The sequence below is a fragment of the Syngnathoides biaculeatus genome, chromosome 3 (assembly GCF_019802595.1).
Source record: "Syngnathoides biaculeatus isolate LvHL_M chromosome 3, ASM1980259v1, whole genome shotgun sequence".
In the NCBI taxonomy this organism is placed as follows: domain Eukaryota; kingdom Metazoa; phylum Chordata; class Actinopteri; order Syngnathiformes; family Syngnathidae; genus Syngnathoides; species Syngnathoides biaculeatus.
Genome location: NC_084642.1, coordinates 35,725,446 through 35,740,104, shown reverse-complemented (window position 1 = coordinate 35,740,104; position 14,659 = coordinate 35,725,446).

Here is a 14,659-nt window from a genome sequence, read left to right as displayed (position 1 = left end):
ACTTTTTGCAAAGTCCACCACCATCTGATCCTAAAGTTCCTTTCCTGGATGCCGTACTTACCCATCACTTCTCCATCGCCCCTGTTTCCTTCACCAACACGTCCATTGAAATCTGCACCAATCACAACTCTCTCTCTCTCTCCTCTCTCTCTCTCTCTCTCTCTCTCTCTCTCTCTCTCTCTCTCTCTCTCTTTGGGATGCTCAGGATAACTTCATCTAGTTCGTTCCAGAATTTCTCTTTCACCTCTCGGTCACATCCTACCAGTGGGGCATAGCGGCCAGTTAGATTATATATAACACCCTCAATTTCAAATTTCAGCCTCATCACTTGATCTGATATTCTTTTCACCTCCAAGACATTCTTAGCCAGCTCGTCCTTTAAAATAACCTCTACTCCCATTTCTCTTCCCATCTACTCCATGGTAAAAAAAATTTAAACCCTGATCCTAAACCTCTACCCTTACTACCTTTCCACTTGGATGCAGAATATATCAACGTTTCTCCTAATCATGTCAACCAACTCCTGAGCTTTTCCTGTCAGAGTTTACACATTCAAAGTCCCTACACTCAGTTGTTAGGCTCTTTGCATTCCTCTTCTTCTTCTGCCGATGAATCCGGTTTCCTCCTCTTCTTTGTCTTCGACCCACAGTAGCTGAATTTCCACCGACGCCAGCAGGTTAGCGGGGCCGGAGGCGGGCATTATTAACCCGGGCCACAACCGATCTGGTATGGGATTATTTAGATGAACGCTCAAATTTGATGGGCAAAGTTTTACCCCAAATGCCCTTCCTGAAGCAATCCTCTGCATTTATCCGGGCTTGGGACCAGCCTACAGAATCCACTGGTTTGTGCCCCTGTAGGGCACCATTTTCCCCCATAGGGCTGCATGGTCTATAGAAGGGGTGCTCAATGCATCGATTGGTCGGCAGTTGAGGTCGATCGCAATGGCATGCTGAGAGGGGGAAAAAAAAAGACATCAGCTGTATTTTTCTGACCTTCAGCTAATTGCACATGTACAAAAAACGACACAGTACAGGAAAACACGCCCTATTTTAAGCCCTCGCTTAAGAAATCTCATCAAACATGAGTGGATGGTGAAGTAAAGAAGAGAAAAACGTATCACTTTCATACAGAAGGCGGACTTTTTTTTACGATGTCATTTTCAAAGTGCGTTTGCCTCATCTACCAGTGTAGTCAAATGTGTGGCGGCATTTTCGAACTGTTCATGGAAAATACGACACCGACATTCCGCCGAAAAGCAAGGTGAGAATGAGAAAGGTGAACGAACAAAAATCCCAATTGCCCGCACAGCAGCCACTTTTCACACAACATAGTTCAACATCGAAAGCCGCCACCGAAGCATCATTCCGGGTTCGTCACATCCTCGTTAATAACAAGAAGTCCTTCCAAGATGGAGAGATGGTAAAAGAGGCATAGCTGACTTGATGTTCCGATCTTTTATAAATAAGGCGGAAATATTATCTTCAATAAAATCTCTGGAGCTGTAAAAGTGTACAGTTACACAGCACTGTGAAGCCATGCCTGATGTGTGGAAGAACATCAGAGATTATGAGTATTTCTCATAGCAGTTGGACGAATCCACTGACGTGAGTGACACAGTCCAGGTCTGCATTCATAGTTAGATAGATAGATAGATAGATGGAATGATATAGGTATATTGGAATAAAATGTCAGAATTATCGTATTACCAATCATTGTTTGCATGACGTGCATACATAGTCACACGATCTCTCCAGCAATCCATTCATCCGTCCATTTTCTTAGCCACTTATCCTCACAAGCTGGGATAGGCTTCTGCACGCCCACAACCCTCTGGGGTTCAAATGTCGGCCCTGCCTGTGTGGACTTTGCATGTTTTCCCCATGCCTATATGTGTTTTTTCCAGGCATTCTGGTTTCCTCCCACATCCCAAAAACGGATTAATTGAAGACTCTAAATTGCCCCTAGGTGGGATTGTGAGTGCGACTGTTGTCTGTCTTCATGTGCCCTGCAATTGTCTGCCAACCAGTTCAGGGTGTACCCCGCCCACTGACCGATGACAGCTGGGATTGGCTCCAGCACTCCCATGACCCTCGTGAAGATAAGTGGCCAGAAAATAGATGGATGGATAGTTTTGATGCCAAAAAGTCCAGGAGAATAGTCTGTTCAACTATTGCAACAGAAAAATATTTTAGCATGACACAACAGCACTGGGATGACCTCGCGTGACTCTTTTAACTAACTTTTGTTTTTATCTTTATGATAGGGAGTATTGTAGCCTGTGGTGTTTTACGACTATCTTAGTTGTGGTTATAAAGTTTTAAAGATCGTTCTTCACTTTAATAATAGCCAACTATGCACCACTTCCCTCATAGAAACACGCAAGCACATGGATTCAACTTGAAATCTCAGTTAGTTGTTGCAAAAAGCTGATTGACTCATCCTACTGACCGTAAGGCAGTTCCTATGACATGGCCTGGGGATGACATGATGTGACCCTTAAAGTGCCAGTTTTATTGTTCATTTGGTTGGTGCTAAATCAAAACTCGTATCCATGAATAAAAAGAGTACAACTTGATACCAAGTAGAAGATTACTGCAGACAACAGTGTTGAGTTTTTCTAGTGTATTTACTGAAACAGATAACGTGTTCCAAATTCAGCGGGGATAGGCTTGAGTTTGTCCAAAACTCAGGTGCCCATGTGAAAGTCAAATCTTGTCCTCCTGTTTTATTTCCCCCGTTCTGAAGTACCTTAATTTTTCTCCAGTTTCCATAACTTGTTTCAGGCATAAGTCACATCCATTCAAACCAGCCCCTCGGTCACCTTGTTCTGTGCTATTTTCGTCACCTTGTTTTGTACCACCCGTTTTTCTCTAGTTCACCTTCCCGAGTCTCAGTGCACTGTGCCCACCTCTTTCCCATTATTCTTTCCCAATTCTCAATGACGGTAGGCTGGGGAAGCGTCTGCAGACCCCGTTCCTGTCCCTTTGGAGTTGCGGCAGGCTCTCGTTCCTGCCCCCTGGCAGCTGCGGCAGGCTCCTGTTCCTGCTCCCTGGCAATTGTGGCAGGTTCCTGTTCCAGCTCCCCGGCAACTGCACCAGGCTTCCAATTCCTGCTCTCCAGGCAGCTGATCCAGGCAGACATTCCAGCAGTGCTCAACCAGCGGCCACCACCCATCCCAACGGTGCTTAACATGTGACCTCCACCGGTGTTTGGTCCGGCGCTGCATGACCAGCGGCTGTAACCTGATCCTATTGCCTGGCTCCTGCTTTGCCATTGGCATCCTTAAGGTCTGCCTTAATGGGTCCATGAAGAACCTGATGCTTGGCGTCCTGGATGACCTCCTGTAGTATCCAGCCAAGCCTCTCACCTTGAGTAGCCTGGACGACCATCTGACTGATCCTAATGGGTGACTCTCTGTTTCCAATTTAGGTTTATTTCAGCCTGCAATTGGCTGGCAACCAGTTCAGGGTGTACCCCGTCTCCCGATGACAGCTGAGATTGGCTCCAGCACTCCCACAACCCTCATGAGAAAATTGATGGATGCTTTTTCATTCTTTGTTAAATTGGTTATCAGTTGGATAGTTGATTGGATTTGAAAAAATTCTCAAAAATTTGATTTTTTTGAGAATCCTGGACCCTTGCCTTGCCTCCCTGCACTTGTGTTCCTCACATTTTTACCTTGTCTTCCTCACGTTCGCAAACCCCAACTGTGACACCAAGTCCTATAAAGTATCCATGAGACTGAATTTCTTGGAAAAAAAAAAACAAGAAGCTCATAATGTAAAATCTATAAAGACAGTGAAGAAAATAAGTATTTGAACACCCTGCTGTATTGCAAGTTCTCCCACGTAGAAATCATGGAGGGTTCTTTTCATTGTAGGTGCATGTCCACTGTGAGAGAGATAATCTAAAAAAAACAATCTTAATATTTAGTACAGTAGGCTTCCTTTGCAATTATAGAGGTCAAACGTTTCCTGTAGTTGTTCACCAAGTTTGCACACACTGCAGGAGGGATTTTGGCCCACTCCTACATACAGATCTTCTCTACATCAGACAGGTTTTGGGGCTGTCGCTGAGAAACAATGAGTTTCAGCTCCCTCCAAAGATTTTCGAATGGGTTTCGGTCTGGAGACTTGCCAGGGCACGCCAGAACCTTGATATGCTTCTTACAGAGCCACTCCTTGGTTATCCTGGGTGTGTACTTCGGGTCATTGTCATGTCGAAAGACCCAGCCACAATCCATCTTAAATGCTCTCACTGAGGGAAAAAGGTTGTTCCCGAAAATCTCACAATACATGGCTGCGGTCATCCTCTCCTTAATACAGTGCAGTCGTCCTATCCCATGTGCAGAAAATCACCCCCAAAGCATGATACAACCACGCCCATGGTTCACAGTAGTAATGGTGTTCTTGGGATGGAACTCATCATTCGTCTTCCTCCAAACATAGTGGAATTATGACCAAAAAGGTCCATTTTGTTTCCATCTGACCACAAAACCTTCTCCCATGACTCCTCTGTATCATCCAAATGATAATTGGCAAACTTAAGACGGGCTTTTACATATGCTGGTTTAAGCAGGGGAACCTTCCATGCCATGCATGATTTCCTTGGAAACGGTAATCCCAGCTCTTTTCAGGTCATTGTCGTGTAGTCCTGGGTAGATACCTCACCTTTCTAAGGATCATTGAGATCCCACGAGGTAATATCTTGCATGGGGCTCCACTCCAATTGAGATTGACCGTCATGTTTAGCTTCTTCCGTTTTCTAATGATTGCTCCAACAGTGGACCTTTTTTCATCAAGCTGCTTGGCAATTTCTTCGTAGCCCTTTCCAGCCGCGTAGAGTTGTACAATTTTGTCTCTGGTGTCTTTGGACAGCTCTTTGGTCTTGGCCATGTTACAAGTTTGAGTCTTACTGATTATATGGGGTGGACAGGTGTCTTTATGCAGCTAACAACCTCACACAGGTGCATCTGATTCAGGATAATACATGGAGTGGAGGTGGACTTTTAAAGGCGGACTAACAGGTCTTTGAGGGTCAAAATTCTAGCTGATAGACATGTGTTCAAATACTTAATTGCAGCTCTATCACACAAATAAATCATTAAAAAATCATACATTGTGATTTCCGGATTTTTTTTTTTTTTAGATTATCTCTCTCACAGTGGATATGCACCCACGATGAAAATTTCAGAACCCTCCATGATTTCTAAGTGGGAGAACTTCCAATATAGCAGGGTGTTCAAATACTTATGTTCTTCACTGTATATGGGGAACGGTGGATCAGCGAGTAAATTGTTGACTTCAGAGTTCTGAGCTCCCGAGTTCGATCCCGGCCCCAACAAATATGAGCGTTCATCTAAACAATCCCATACAGGATAGGTCGTGGCCTGGGTTAACAATGCCAGCCCCCGGCACCGCCAACCTGCAGTGTGTCGTTGGAAATTCAACTACTGTGGGTTGAAGACAAAGAAAAGGAGGAAACTGTATTCGTTGTCAGAAAAAGAAGAGGAATGCACAAAGCCTACAACTGAGTGTAGGAACTATGAATGTTGGGACTATGACAGGAAAAGCTCAGGACTTGGTTGACGTGATGCAGAAAGCTTGATATATTGTGTATACAACAGACAAGGTGGAAAGGTAGTAAGGCTAGAGGTTAGGGGTTAAAAGAGTATCAGATCGAGTGATGAGACTGAAATTTGAAATTGAGGGTGTTATGTATAATGTGGCTATACCCCACACGTAGGATGTGACCTAGTGTCATGGTCCTCCCGGTCCCAGCCCTGGCGGTGCAGGTCCCCTGCACACCTGCACCTCATCTCGAGATTTGTGCCCTATCGATCCAGGGACAAGTGGACACGCTACTAGAAGGAGAGCCGGGCGCGTCCGACCCACCGGTTCCCCTTCTGCTGACGCCCACAACTGTGAAGGAGCCTATGCAGGCTGAGGGGCTCGATGGTCAGGCAGAGGAACGACTGCGACGCCGGCGAGAGGGCCGATGCTTCTACTGTGGATGGCTGGGCCACTTAATAGCCCACCGTCCGGTCAGGTCCAAGCGCTCCGCTCTCAAGATTACAACTCCGGTGAGTGTGAATTACACTGCGGCGGGATCGAATCGAGCACTGCTTCAAGTAACTTTGAGCACAGGGGGTTGTACTTGTTCCGCTACAGCCTTTATTGACTCGGGATCGGACGGCAATCTTATTAATCCACGGGTAGTCGAGACCTTGAGCGCAGTGACCTTCCAGACGCAACCGTTTTGCAACGCATTCGTGGCCATTGGTAAATTCCTACACCGAGTAACTCACCGTACGCAATCTCTGAGGAAGACATTTCTCTCGCTCACACCGAGAAGATAACTTTCCACGTATTTAACTCGCGGAGCAGCGATGTCATCCTGGGCAGCCCCTGGCTTAAAAGACACAACCCACACATTGACTGGACCACCAGTCAAATCAGGGCATGGGGTATTGAATGCAGTAAGGCATGTTTCGGGGCTCTAAAAGAGAGGAATTTACAGATCGCGCCAGTCGACTTACTGGAGTCAAAGTCCGTGCCGGAACTATTAGAAGTTCCGTCCTGTTATTGGGACCTTAAGGAAGTATTTTCAGAGGCAAAGGCCAAGTCCCTTCCGCCGCACCGCCAGTGCGATTGTGCCATCGAGTTGTTGCCCGACACCTCACCCCCTCGATGGAGGCTCTTTTGATTAACAGGCCCGGAACACAAAGCCATGAAAGAGTACGTGGAGGAGTCGCTGGCGGCAAAACTCATCCCACCATCATTGTCACCGGCTGGAGCAGGATTCTTATTCGTCAAGAAGAAGGACACCTCTTACGGCTCTATAATCATTATCAGGGACTTAACAACGCCATCAAGAACAGGTACCCTCTTCCCCTGATTGCCACCACATTCGAGCTGGTACAAAAGGCCCGGATCTTCACCAAGCTGGATTTACGAAATCCGTACCATCTGGTAAGCATCAGAGAAGGGGACGAGTGGAAGACTGCCTTTAATACACCAACAGGCCACTACGAGTACCTGGTTATGCTGTTTGGTCTGACTAATGCGCCAGCGGTTTTTCAGAATTTTATTAATGATGTGCTACGGGAGAGACTGAACAAGAATGTGTTTGTCTACCTCAACGACATTTTGATCTTTTCTCCGCATGAAGCTTCCCACATCAAGCACGTCAGGGAGGTGCTGCAGCAGCTACTACGACATAACCCTTATGTCAAGATGGAAAAGTGCGGGTTTCACCAACCATCCATTGCATTCCTGGGATTCATATTGGCCGAGGGACAGATTCGCATGGATCCCAGTAAGTTCGACTCTGTCCTCCAGTGGCCCACTCCCACCAATCGCAGGGAGGTGAAGAAATTCATCGGAATCGCTATTTTCTACCGTAAGTTCATCAGGAACTTCAGTTCCATAGCTGCCCTGTTGCACGGCCTCACTTCACCCCGCAATTCATTCGACTGGGATGTGACCTGCCAGGAGGCCTTTGATAGACTTAGGTCGAGTTTCACCACAGCTCCAGTCCTCATCATGCTAGATCCAGAGAGGCAGTCTGTGGTAGAAGTGGATGCATCGGAATCAGGAATGCGAGCAGTATTCTCCCAGAGGTGTGCAAAGGATGGGAGACTTCACCCATGCGCCTTCTTATCTAAGAGACTGACTCCAGCAGAGCGGAATTATGATGTGGGTGATCGAGAATTATTGGCGGTCAAAACGGCGCTGGAGGAATGGAGGCATTGGCTGAAGGGATCACAAGTGCCATTTCTGGTCCTTACTGACCATAAGAACTTGGAGTACCTGAGGACCGCCAAGGGATTGAATGCTCACCAAGCCAGGTGGGAACTTTATTTTACTAGCTTCTGTTTCACTCTGTCCTTTCGTCCAGGCTCGAAGAATAGCAAAACGCACGCACTATCCCAGATCCATGAAGGGGAGCGAACGGAAGCTGTGAGTGTTCCTATACTTCCGGAGGCCTGCTTCATCTCCGGGTTCACCTGGGATATCGAGACACGGGTAAAGAAGCCTCTAAGGGACTCTCCGGGCCCAGCTGAATGTCCTTCCGGTTGTCTGTTCGTGGTACGCTCGCTACGGGTAGACGTCATCGATTGGGCCCACACGAACAAGACTGTCTGTCACTACGGCATGGTGAAGACCCGCTCAGTAGTTGAACAACGATTTTGGTGGTCAAATCTGGGAAGGGACGTGAGGGAGTATGTCAATGCGTGCCTGATCTGTATGCCCAATAAGACCTCTTGCCTGCGACCAATGGGTGAGCTACGGCCGCTACCAATTCCTCTCACCCCTGGTCACACATTTCTCTAGACTTCGATACAGGTCTACCCTGCTCCCAGGGGAACACAGTGGTACTCTCAGTTATCGATCGGTTTTCCAAGATGGTCCACTTCGTACCAGTTCCTAAGATTCTGTCCGCCAAGCAGACTGCTAGACGAAGTCGTCCGCTATCATGGTCTGCCAGTGGATGTAGTGTCGGACAGAGGACCGCAACGTGTCTCGGTTCTGGAAGGAGTTCTGCACCCTCATCGGGGCAAAAGTAACCATTACGTCAGGCCATCACACAGAGTCCAATGGTCAAATGGAAAGAATAAATCAGGATCTGGAGACCGGTCTATGCTGTCTGGCATCACATGATCACAGCACTTGGAGCCAGAACCTCGGATGGGTGGTATATGCCCACACTTACTGCCTTCCCCTTCCACAGGTATGGCTCCATTCCACGTCGTTCATGAGTACCCCCCTCTCTGTTTCCATCTGTGGCCGCCGACTCCGCTGTGTCATCCGCATTGGCAGTGGTGAGACGCTGCAAGCGGACCTGGGAACTAGCCAGGAAGACGCTACTACGCATGGGCAGCTTCTACAAGTCCGCGGCAGCCCTCAAGAGAAGAAGGGCACCAGCGTTCAAAGTGGGACAACGCGTATGGCTGTCCACAAAGGATCTTCCGCTGCGGACGGAGTCACACAAGCTAGCTCCCAGGTTTGTGGGTCCCTTTCCTATCACCAAGATCGTTAACCCTGTCGCTGTTTCCTTAAAGGTTCCCAGATTGATGAGGGTTCATCCCACGTTCCATGTGAGCCGGCTTCGACCGAGTAGGGGTGCTGAGACAGACATCAGTAGAAGACATTTGTGTCTATAGTTGCAATTGTAGTTAGAATCAGTTTTTCTGTATACTGTTATGTGAAGACGTTGACAATGGTCATGACAATGGTCATATCAATGAGAACTACCACAAGGGGCGACAGGTGATCACTGTCACAGGTACTGAGGTACTGGAACCTTTGATGAACCAAGAACAGCCGATGGCACCATTGGGTGAATCTTTTTTCCGTGTCAGCCCTAAATTTTTCGTGTCAGCCCCTAAGAATGGCCCTAAAAAGCCCTTACATTTTTTTGGGTCCGACTGAGTATGAACCCTGTATATAGGACTCAGCGGACGGTCTGGCTTTGCCAGATCGTTGCCATCCATGCCTCGTTCCCGCACTTCCTTGTTCCTGATCCTGAATCCCTGTGTACCGACCTCCGCCTGTCCTCCGACCAACCCCGTAAGCTTGACGCTCTTGAAACTGCTGCTCTTTCTGAATGACTCTCCTTCTTACGACCTTGGAACGAATAAAGACCTTCCTTTAACTGCCTCCCTGTCTACCAATTCATGCATTTGGGTCCACACTAGACTTCTGGTTATGATACCCGGAGTTGAAAGAGAAATTCTGGAAGGAACTAGATGAAGTAGTTATGTGCATCCCAGACAGCGAGAGATTTGTGATCGGTGCACATTGTAATGGACATGCTGGGGAAGGAAACAGGGCGATGAAGAAGTGATGGGTAAGTACGGCACCCAGGAAAGGAACTTTGAGGGACAGATGGTGGTGGACTTTGCAAAAAGGATGGAAATGGCAGTAGTGAAAACTTATTTCCAGAAGAGGAAGGAACTTAGAGTGACCTACAAGAGCGGAGATAAAAGCATGCAGGTGGATTATATTTTGTGCAGACGATGTAATCTGAAGGAGGTTACTGACTGTAAAGTAGTGGTAGGGGAGAGTGTAGCTCGACAGCATAGGATGGTAGTGTGTAGGATGACTCTGGTGGTGGGTAGGGAGATTAGGAAGACAAAGGTAGAGCAGAGAACCATGTGGTGGAAGCTGAGAAAGGAAGAATGTTGTGCCGGCTTTCGGAAAGAGGTGAGACAGGCTCTCGGTGGAATGGAGAAGCTCCAGGAAGACTTCACGATTTAAGCCAAGGTGATCAGAGAGACAGCCAGGAGAGTACTTGGTGTGTTTTCTGGTAGGAAAGGGGAGAAGGAGACTTGGTGGTGGAACCCCAAAATACAGGAAGTCATCCAAGGAAAGACATTAGCGAAGAAGTAATGGAACATGGAGAGGACTGAGGAGAGGTGAAAGAAACACATTGAGATGCGTCGTAGGACAAAGGTAGAGGTGGCGAAGGCTAAACAAGAGGCATATGACAACATGTACACCATGTTAGATACCACAGAAGGAAAAAAAAGATCTCTACAAGTTGGCCAGACAGAGGGATAAAGATGGGAAGAATGTGCAGCAAGTAAAGGTGATTAAGGATAGTGATGGAAATATGTTGACTTGTGCCAGCAGTGTGCTAAGGAGATGAAAAGAATACTTTGAGAAGTTGATGAATGAAGAATATGGGAGAGAAGGTAGAGTCGAACAAGCAAGCGTGAATGACCAGGAAGTGGCAATGATTAGTAAATGGGAAGTTGGAAAGGAATTACAAAGGATGAAAAATGGAAAGGCAGTTGGTCCTGATAACATACCGGTGGAGGTATGGAAGCAATTTGGAGTGATGGCTGAGGAGTTTTTGACCAATTTATTCAACAGAATACTAGCGAGTGAAAAGATGCCTGAAGAATGGAACAAAAGTGTACAAGTTCACATTTTTAAGAACAAAGGCGATGTTTAGAGCTAGAAATTATAGAGGGATAAAGATGATGAGACACACAATGGAGTTATAGGAAAGAGTAGTGGAGGCTAGACTCAGGACAGAAGTATCTGTGAGCAACAGTATGGTTTCATGCCTTGATGATGCGAGTGGAAAAGTACAGAGAGGGTCAGAAGAAGCTATTTTGTGTCTTTGTGGATCTAGAGAAAGACAACAGAGTACCAAAAGAGGAACTGTGGTAATGCATACGTAAATCTGGTGTGGCTGAGAAATATGTTAGAATAGTACATGACATGTATGATGGCAGCAAAATAATGGTGAAGTGTGCCATTGGTGTGACAGAAGAATTTAAGGTGGAGGTGGGACGGCATCAGGGATCAGCTCTGAGCCCCTTCCTGTTTGCTGTGGTAATGGATGTGCTGACAAATGAGGTTAGACTGGAATCGCCTTGGTCCATGATATTCACAGATGATATTGTGATATGCATCGAAACCAGGGAGCGGGTGGAGGAACAATTAGAAAGATGGAGTCATGCACTGGAAAGGAGAGGAATGAAGAATAGCCGAAGTAAAACAGAATATGTGTGTGAATGAGAGGGGTGGAGGAGGAAGAGTGATACTCCAGGGACAAGAGATGGCGAGGGTGGACGACTTCAAATACTTAGGGCAACAATCCAGAGCAATGGTGAATGTGGTAAGGAAGTGAAGAAACGGGTCCAAGCGGGGTGGAACAGTTGACGAAAGGTGTCTGGTGTTCTATGTGACAGAAGAGTCTCCGCTCGGATGAAGGGCAAAGTTTATAAAACAGTGGTGAGGCCGGCCATGATGTACGGATTAGAGACAGTGGCACTGAAGAGACAACAGGAAGCAGAACTGGAGGTGGCAGAAATGAAGATGTTGAGGTTCCCGCTCGGAGTGAACAGGCTGGATAGGTTTAGAAACAAGCTCATGAGAGGAACAGCCAAAGGTGGATGTTTTGGTGACAAGGTTCGAGAGAGCAGACTTCGATGGTTTGGACATGTCCAGAGGCGAGACAGTGAGTATATTGGTAGAAGGGTGCTGAGAATGGAGCTGCCAGGCAAAAGAGCGAGAGGAAGACCACATACATATACATACAGGTGTGCCGAGACCGACGCAAGGTAGACCGTCTGCCGGAGGACCAAGCCTGTCCAATCCGGGTAGGCTCCCTGACGTCCTCCACTTCCGTGTCTTACGCTCCCCCAGCGAGGTATCAATACGTCCCGAACACGACCCGTCCGGCTCCTCATATTTTTCTGGACTCTGACTTTTCGGAACATGAGGAGGACCGCGATTTGTATGACCGGCTGCCTGAGTACGACTCCGACGACTTTGATTTTGAGTCTCTTTGCCCGGCTTTTGATCCCAGTCAGTTTGCCCCGCCTCCCCGCGTTTCCAGCACCCGAGCGACTTCGCCCGGTAGATCCAAGTGCACCAATAGGTACGAGGGAACCCGTTTGGCCATCTACCCGGGACCTCCGCGTGGCGGCCAGAGGAGACGCCCCGGCCAGGCGCTCCCTGGTGTCTCTCGCTGCACGGCAACGAAGACACAGTCCTCCCACTCCTCGCCGGCAACGGCGAAACCCGCAGACCCGCAGCTGGTGGCGAAGCTTCCTGCCCAGAGGGAGGAGGAGTCGCTAAATCACGAGGCGTTCCGCCGCAAAATGCGGGCGGAGATTGAGCGGCAGAGCGCCAAATTGGCGGCTCTCACGGCCCAGATCCGGCAACGATTGGCGAACCAGCCGAGCGTCGCTGACGTCGCAACGGCGACGGACAAACTGCTGACTCAGGGTCACGTTGCCGTGGAAACCGACCCGCCCCCTTGCCAAGTGCACGCCACAGTGGGAACAGACTCGCCACCTCAAGTGCACGTCGCAGTGTTGACAGTTCCGAGCAGAGCTCACGCGGCAGTCGGAACTGACCCGCTCCCGAGACACGCCCACGTGTCAGTTTCGACTGACTCTCCGCCTACTCAGGTTCACATTGCACTGGAAACGGATTCGCCACCGCGCCATGCCCACGTTGCTGTTTCAACGGATGCAGTGCAAGCTCACGTGGCAGTGGGGACCGACCCGATGCCGCCTCACGTTGCTGTCCAGGAGGTGGCGACGTCTCCACAGCCGCTTGTCGTCCGTGCTCTGGAGTGGCAGTGGCGACCGGCCCGCGGACGTTCCCCGTTCCTGCTCTGTCAGCGACCGGCCCGCGGCCGCTCCCCGTTCCTGCTCTGTCGGCGACGGGCACGCCCTCACGTTCCTGTCCAGGAGGTGCCGACAGTTCCCCAGCCGCCTCACGCTCCCGTCCAGGAGGAGGTGGAGTTGGTGATGCTGCTGCCGCCTTCTCACGTTCCTGTCCAGGAGGCGGCGACGGGGTCGCTGCCTTCTGAAGTTGCTGTCCAGGAGGCGGCGGCGACGGGGTCGCTGCCTTCTCAAGTTGCTGTCCAGGAGGCGGCGGCGACGGGGTCGCTGCCTTCTCAAGTTGCTGTCCAGAAGGCGGCGGCGGCGACGGGTCGCTGCCTTCTCAAGTTGCTGTCCAGGAGGGGGCGGTACTGGCGCCGCCTTCTCACGTTGGTGTCCAGGAGGGGGCGGTACTGGCGCCGCCTTCTCAAGTTGCTGTCCAGGAGGGGGCGGTACTGGCGCCGCCTTCTCAAGTTGCTGTCCAGGAGGGGGCGGTACTGGCGCCGCCTTCTCAAGTTGCTGTCCAGGAGGGGGCGGTACTGGCGCCGCCTTCTCACGTTCCTGTCCAGGAGGAGCTGGGGAGTTCTGTGGAGCCACCCTGGAGCTGGAGAGACTACGGGAGGGTGGTGGTCATTGCTCTGGTCCTTCTCTCCATCATCCTATTCGCTCCAGATGGCTCCCAGCCGCTTCCTGACCAAGCCTCGGTGGCGACCAGTCCCTGGTTGTCTCGCAACCACGGCGTGGGTGGTTCTCGTCCGGAGCAGTGGCCTGCCTCGTTCTGGTTCCTGCTTCGCCGTTTGGTTCCTCACAGAGGTCGTCCGCCCGAGTCGCCCCGTGGGGACCCTGGTGCTTGGCGTCCGGGTCGTCCTCCTGACCTGTCCGCCCGGACGCCTCGTGTTTGGTGGCCTGGATGGCCACCAGTCTGTGTCTCTTCTTGAACTACCTTGCGTCTTCCGAGTTCCTGCATTTGGGTCTTACTCTCGTTCCCGATGGGTCGTGACACTTCTCAGTGGGAGAAATTCCAATATAGCTAGTGTTCAAATACTAATTTTCTTCACTGTAAGTACAGAGGATGGAGAGGATTTGGATAACAAGGAGACTACTTTCCTCCAGTGAAAAGAGGGAGACTTTATCATCCCCATCGGTCCATTCTGTTCCCAAGAACAATGTATTCATGCCCCCGAGTTTCTGCCATTCTCCAACAGAATTCTGACTCTGAGCCAGACGAGAAGCCAGTCAGGTTCCGTCTAAAGCCGCTGACTCTCATTCGCCAAGACAGAAACCGAAAGAGCAACAACATAGCATTCTGCCGCCTCACGTTCCTGTCTTGGCGGCGGCGAAGGCTCAGCGGTTGGTTCACGTTTCCGCCCCGGCAACCACGACATCACGATCCCCTTCGTTCCGGTGCCAGTGACGACAGGTATGCGGCCGTCTCAGATTCCTGTCTGGATGGCGACCAGCCCTCAGCTACCTCCTGCTCCTGCTTCAATAGTGACCCGTCCCCGGCCGCCTCACGCACCAATC